A 7,505-nucleotide genomic window follows, 5' to 3' on the forward strand; every position below is an offset into this window, starting at 1 on the left:
CACACACACACACACACACACACACACACACACACACACACACACACACACACACACACACACACACACACAGGCACTCATACATACATACATACACACACACACACACAGGCAGGCACTCACGCACACATACACACACATACACAGACAGAGACAGGCACGCACGCACTCAGGCACACACATACACACACACACACACAGACAGGCACGCACGCACTCAGGCACACACATACACACACACACACACAGACAGGCACGCACGCACGCACTCAGACACACACACAGACAGGCACTCACGCTGCTTTCACTCCACACTCCTCCCCACTCCTCCCCGCTCCCCGAAGATTCTCCTCCCCGCTCCCCGAAGCCTCTCCTCCTCCCGCAGCCTCCCCTCCCCATTGGCTCACAGCCACACCACGTGACGCGTCGAAGCTAGGAAACACCATTCTCTTGTGTCTCCTAGCGGCTGACGTGCCACAGCGTGTAGTCAGCTGTGCAGCCAGTGGGGACCGGGACCGGCTCGCGAGGATTCCCCTGCTGGTGGGGAACTCGCTACATTGCCGCCCGTGCCAACGAGCGCAGCGGGTCCCAGGCCTAAAGCAGCGTGGGGAAGTGTGCTGGCAGTGAGGGGAGATGAGGCAGCAGCGTGGGGAGATGTGCCGGCAGCAGGGGAGAGGTGGCGGGAGATGTGCCGGCAGCGTGGGGAGATGTGCCGGCAGCAGGGGAGAGGGGGCGGGGAGATGGGCCGGCAGCGTGGGGAGATGTGCCGGCAGCAGGGGAGAGGGGGCGGGGAGATGGGCCGGCAGCGAGGGGAGATGAGGCAGCAGCGTGGGGAGATGTGCCGGCAGCAGGGGGGAGGGGCAGGGGGGGAGATGTACCAACGGGGGGGGAGGGATGTGGCGTAGCAGGGGTGAAGCCGGGTGAAGCCGGGTACAAAAGCTTATAAAGTATAATATCCATCGGGTTTTTGTCATGAAATTCAGCAAAATGCCTAGAAAAATTGTGCTGTAAAAATCATTTTTGAATGTTTGTAATGTGTACAGCAAACCGTAATTTTAGCTTTCTTGTTGAACGCCGTACATATTGTTTTTTGCAGGGACACTGTATAAGGTAAACAATAGGCGTTGAATCACAATTAATAAATTGACTAATCTTGTGATTAGTTCCTGTATGAGTGGAAATGAACTCTTTTGTGTGTTTGGGCCCATGGGGGTCCAACTTACACATATTACATTTGATACATTTATAGAAACCCTTGGTATCCATAAATGTCCCAGAAGATGTCCCAGTGTGTAAAGGTTTAAAGCAACTAGATGCTATTTGGGTCCTAAGTGTATCAGCCTGGGTGAACAATATTTTAGGAATTTTAGGAAGATGGGATTGAAGGATGGGATCTTTAAGTACCGAATGTCAATGCATCTTTAGCACCTTTGTGGTTTGGGGTGCCAATGAGTTATATTGAGTGACAAATGGAACATTATTTATATTTTTATTTTAGAGTGGAGAGAGCTGCAGAGAGGAGAGAAGAGAGAGCTGCAGATGCCGGTAAGTCCTCGCGCGGTGAAATGTTATAACGCTATCCCGGTTATAATGTGGTCTTATTCTGTGGAACCAGAGGACCGCATTATAACGGGGTTCAGCTTACATGCCATGTCTGAACAGATCTCTTTGATAAAGCGTGGGTTACCACGTGAAACGCGTCAGAGTGTCCCTTTGGCTGTTTTTAATATGCCTATAATACATTTTTGCACCTAGATCTTTGCAGTTTGCAGTTTTGTGGTCACGATTTGTCTTCTACAGCAGCTGATGCACCGCCGTTTTTCCTTCACCTTCTGCAGTTACTCCTAGGTAGGAGCATGCCGACAGGACCAGGATATCCTCCAAGGTCAGCAGTGAGTAATATTTACTTCATTTATGTGATCAGTCCTCCACACAACCCTATTACCACACAAGATATACCTATATAGGCTAGTGCCAAGCATATGGGAGTGTGTTTATTATTGGACATTTTGGATTCCTGAGTTTATGAACTGTCTCCTGCAATGAAGATTTGATATTTTATATCCAAACATAGTCTGCTCCAGGTTAGCGTCACAAGAGGGCCCCCCCCCCTCCTCTTTCCTTTTGCATGTCTGAACAGATGACAGGATACCAGGTGAAACTCAGTGATGCGATTAACACCTCAATGAGACCTCTCCCTTCGTTTACTGTATGCGAGACAAAGATCTGATTAATAATTCAATGAGACCTCTATCCTCAGTTACTATTTGCGAGAAACAAAATATGTTTAACAGAGATCAGAATAACAATTCAATGGGACCTCTCACCCCAGTTACTGCATGCGAAAAAACTGTTTCAAAGAGATTGATTAAGATCTTAATCAATCTTTCAGAGAGTATGACCCCCAAACTGGTATTAAAAGCCCAGAGACCTGTGAGTTAGTGAGGTCAGCTTTTCCCTACAGAAGAGGAGGTTCCAGTAAGCTGCTCCACAAGGCTGACCTGAATCATGAATTGAAGAAATTCCTCAAACACCACATGATATGAGTAGGAAAATGAGGTTGATGTATACTGTATATCTGTATGTAATCTGTACTATGTAACATCATTTTATAACAAGAGCAAATTGTAACGTAATTTATTATTTTATTGCTATATATACTGTATTGTAACAACAGTTTGATTTGTTCATATTAATACAATTTTTATATATTCACTTGTGTTTGCGTTTCTGTCACACTTCCCCAAAAAGAGCGTGAAATACAGAGTTGTAGTTCTTACAGGTGTGTCCGATGATATTGCAAGTAGAGATGTGTGAATGTTTTTTTTAAAGTGTTTAGCAAAATGTATCGTACAAACTTGTCTAATTTACTAAGAATGTAGTAAAAATGGCAATATATTAAGAGTCACGTGGACTGAAACTACGGTAGGACAGGTTCATACTGCTGCAGACCGCGCAGAGGCGTCTGCATGGGTAGCGATCACACTGCCTAAAGGCATTGATCGCAACCATAGACTGTGTGGGCGAGCGCGGCAGCAGGAGGGTGCGCACGTTGCGCGAGAAATCAGTTGAAACTGATTTTTCGGCGCGACAGCCAGGTCAAGTGAGCAGTTCGCCCAATGAGGTCGAACCAGCTCTGTGACGCCCCTAGGCACGTGCCCCACGGTGCATCTACCATGGACAGTAAAAGCACCCGCTTCACGCAGGTGACATCATAGCCTTCGCACGCCTCCTCGCGAGCGAAGGCTGTACGGCCTTTGCTGTGAGGTAATGGGACCTTGACTCTTCATGCTTGGTAAATTTCACACATCTCCAATTTCAAGGTACAGTATATTTTATAGGGGTGGATAATTTTAAAAAAAACAATGAGTTGGATACTAAATACAATGGGGTCTACAGTCTATATCAGTTGGAAAATAAGCATTTTGCCATGAAATAGCTGATATGAAAGGTATTATTCTGTGCCCTAGTATCTTGGTTCTTTGCGCCTGTGTTTCTTCTTATGTATCCGTTTTGGATTTCAGTAGTGTAGAGAGTTGATGGGATGTACCAAATTCTGATTCTCTGCCATTTGTCAGGACACAGTCAGATGCTGGGCCACGTGGATGGAGGGTATCTGAATACTACCTCAGGTAAGCTTGACTCAAGCCTTACCTTTCTAGGATTGTTTGTATTTAAGCTGTATTACGCTATTGGCATTTTTGCACTTTTCTTTTTCTGACACACCCTTGGACGAGTAAAGCCCATCTACTAGAAGCTACAGAATGCTGGACACTGCAGAATGTTATCCCCCGGGGAAGAAGAGTTCTGTACAAAGAACTGTGTTTGTCCTTTACGATTAGGCCTAGAGTTTGGACTTTAAATATAGAAGCTATCCCCCCCCCCCACCCCCAAATATTATAAAGACCTTAAGATACGTCATTGGGGGCGTTTTGTGCATATATACTTTTTACTTTTGGACACTGACATTTCCTTTATCGCTATTTTCACATTTGTTATGGTGGAGTATTGGTCTGTTATATATTTATATATGTGGAAGATTTATAAATCATCTTGACATCACTAAATTATTGTGGTTTATTTTTATTTCAAATGCTTGGAGCACACAGTCCTTTCTTTAAAATAAATTGCTGTAAAGCACATTGTAAGAATGTCAAACATATGAAATAGTTGTACTGTATGTTGAACACATCTTTATTTAACAGCAAAGCAACCTGCTCCTCACTTCTGTGTGATCTTCACGCATCGTCTTAATCAGTGCTATTGTGGGTTAAAGCTGGGAGAGCAGGCATCTTGTACCTACTTTCTTACCCACCAGCTGTGATTGCAATTCTGAGATAGCTTTGCTCTGTATGTCAATTTTATTTAATCTTCTTGCTTCAATTTTCTTCTCTTCTTGTATTGCTGAATAAAATAGCTAAATCAATCAATATCTCAATCTACTGTATGTCATCTACAGAAACTACACAGACGCAAAAAGCAGAGAAATTACCTTTGCAAAACACTGGAAAGTAACACATACATTAACACACAGTAACACACAGTAACACACAGTAACACACAGTAACACACAGTAACACACAGTTAGCAATGAATTAATTTACATGCAAGTGAATGGAAGTTAATGCATCATGGTCTGTGTGTTATCCCATTTCTTAGCATAATAAAATACTTATACCTCCATTTTAACAGCTAATTAAACTAGTCACTATGGATATTAGGATAAAAGATTCCCGAAATCTTTGTAAAATACAAGAAAATAAAATGTCCCCAATGTTTATAATATATTTTTTAACGTAGGTATAGTACCATTATTTTTTTAACCCCTTCACCCATTACATGAGGGATGTTTATTTATGCAGCTAAAGCGGCAACATGGCAGTCAACATTTCCATTGTCTTAATATAGCAAAAATAGACTCGCGGTGCCAATATGTTAATATATTCCACATTTAAATTGTAGAACAAGTACATTTTCTTTATCCAGGGTACATTATGCCAAGTGGAGGATTATGTCTGACCTTGCTCAAGAATTTGGAAGCATGGTTAAGAGCATTAGTTTACAGTGAGTTATTTCATCTTTTTTTGTAACTCGGCTAAGTATTTCAAGGCACACTGTGCAAACTTACTTTGAAGGGAAGGTTTGCGTCCCTTTTCGACTGTTGTCACTGGCTTAAGAAAAAAAGTGTGGAAAAATTCAATGTCTGCAATCACAGGGTTCACCGAGCTTCTGCTGGTTTTATTCTCCATCTGGCCTCTTGTAAATAAAGCCAGCTTCCACGGATCCTGTCTAAAGAACACATACACTGGGTTATTGGAACTCAATAAGGAAAGCCAATAATATTTTCTAAAATGAGTTTTGCAAATTAACTGTGTGTTTCTCATTGGGACTGGGGTTTTAATGGTGTAGTCAATCAGAAGGCCAATATAAACCTGTTGTAATTAAAACTGGCAAAATAAACCTCTGCACAGTGACGTGTTTTTCAGTAGTAAAACTAGCTCTAAAGCACTTTCCAAAAATGTTTCTTCGATATACATTGCCCTTGCTTTCATTATTACTGTATTATTATTTTTTTAACCTTACTTTATTATGACGTGATCCAGCAGTTTTCACCTCAGACAATTATTCATGCAACACAAGAAGTTCAGGGACTCTTACAAATGGTTAGACCTAAATGTCAAAAGCTTTTAAACGTCTCATGCTCTGAAACATACAGCAAATATGGTGGACATGTTGTAGTGACTTCAAATGATCGCAGCTCCAAAGTGTTTTTTCATGAAACTGCATAATTTCCTCCCTATTTACTTTTAAGCTACATGCCTTAGATTGATCCTTAAGCTTAAATATATTAAGCATATAGAAATTGACAAGTTTTCTATTACTGTAGAGCTTACATGGTGTAATTTCGGCATAGAATGTCCTCCAATGCCTTCTTTCTTGGTAATATGTGTGCGCATCGCTCCATAGCTGGCTGGTTTACAATGCACACAGGCATGCCATTAAATAGGCATATTCAGCTCAGCCTTTTACCTGTAACTTCAAAAATGAAATCTTATACCAAGTACAGATTAGGCACCAAATATGTACAAAAATAAAGTGGTCTGATCTGATGATCACCTTTATTCAAAAATGATTCTTAATAGCCTAATACATGTAATAAGAAACCTTTCTGTTTCAAAATACATAAATATACTAATTTTAGTAAAGATTTTTTTTTTAAACAGAAAGTTGCAACATTCAAAACTCAAAAATGCTGTGTAATTATACGCTGATCACTGCTCTAAAGATCAAGAATAATGTTTTTTAACGTATTCTTTTTTTGTTTTGTTACTTGTAATCTTGCCATACTGTATCTCCTATATACTGTATGAACTCAGACACAAGGAGGGATGAGAGGTACATGTAGGGTTGCCAGGTGTCCCCTATATACAAGATTGTTCCTAATTTCATTGGCTTGTCCCGTTGTCCCAGAAATGCCTGAACTTAAAATGACTGTAATTAAATCAGTCATAAAAAAAGTTATAGATTTCTATTTGAGTGTAAGTTACCTTTTCCAATAGATGTCTCCTTACTAAATGATTAAAATAATAAAGTTAGGGCACTGCCTGGTCATCTCATAATACCAGAAAACCCACCCCTATAGGCGTTACTGTCTCTCCCACCGCTACCTGTTAATTGAGTGCGCGTCTTGCCTCGCCCTGCCAAGCGCAAAGAGGATAAAAACCAAAGAATATAGCAGTGAGACACCATCCAGCTCGAAGCATTAGCAAATCATTCACGATCATGATGCCGTTCCAATTTCATACTGGATTTCGGCATCCCATATTATAGAAATGTAAATGTGGCAACCCTAGGAACATGCCTGCAAGTCTAGATTGAACACTTCTGGTGCTGGTGTGGCGCTTAGCTGCATAGGAACATTCATTGTTTTCTAGCTGAAAGCTGAGTTTTTTTTAACCCTGCCTTTACAATGCAATTTTAAATGATGGCAACTAAATATTCCAGATTCTCACAACTGTAAATTCTTATTATTACGATGATGTTTGCCAGGCTTGAAGCCTACATTTATTACTGTGACCAAATTTACCCACTCCAGCCTTCAAATAGTCCCCCCCTTCCACGTCATGTCTATTTTGGACGGTTCCACCTGCCACTTCCCTCCACTCCTTCACTGGCACGATCCCGGGATGAACTTTTGTCGCATTGGTAATCACTCACACTAATCTTATAGGCACAAACAATGGAAAAATGCAGTTAAAACATCAATAAAGGAGTGACTTCATAAACCAGGCAAGTGACATGGCAAATTATGACATCATTCTGACTATATCAGTCGTGAGTTCATTCCCAATATTTGAGTGTTTATGACTATATAATTATAGCATGGGTCTCCCTCTGGGTTCCCCTTGGTTCCGTTGCTTTCCTCCGGGTTTCCCTTCATCCCCTTACCTGCCGCAGCGGCTGCAATCAACAGCGGAGGTGGGGGGGGGGGGGGTACGGGGAAG

General features: G+C 41.8%; 1 long non-coding RNA gene across 2 annotated transcripts; it reads right to left on the reverse strand.

Annotated features, from left to right (window-relative positions):
* Positions 1 to 4,186: 4,186 nt before the first annotated feature.
* Positions 4,187 to 7,288, reverse strand: LOC142470800 (uncharacterized). 2 transcript variants are annotated; one of them, XR_012789334.1, is made up of 4 exons: positions 7,088 to 7,288; positions 5,895 to 6,030; positions 5,129 to 5,289; positions 4,187 to 4,404 (listed from the first exon to the last, which is right to left on the reverse strand). It is a non-coding gene; the product is annotated as an uncharacterized LOC142470800 (long non-coding RNA). The 2 variants fall into 2 exon arrangements; XR_012789333.1 differs by having other exon boundaries at positions 5,895 to 6,036; positions 7,088 to 7,286.
* Between the last annotated feature and the right edge of the window lie 217 nt (positions 7,289 to 7,505).

The sequence above is a fragment of the Ascaphus truei genome, chromosome 1 (assembly GCF_040206685.1).
Source record: "Ascaphus truei isolate aAscTru1 chromosome 1, aAscTru1.hap1, whole genome shotgun sequence".
In the NCBI taxonomy this organism is placed as follows: Eukaryota; Metazoa; Chordata; class Amphibia; order Anura; family Ascaphidae; genus Ascaphus; species Ascaphus truei.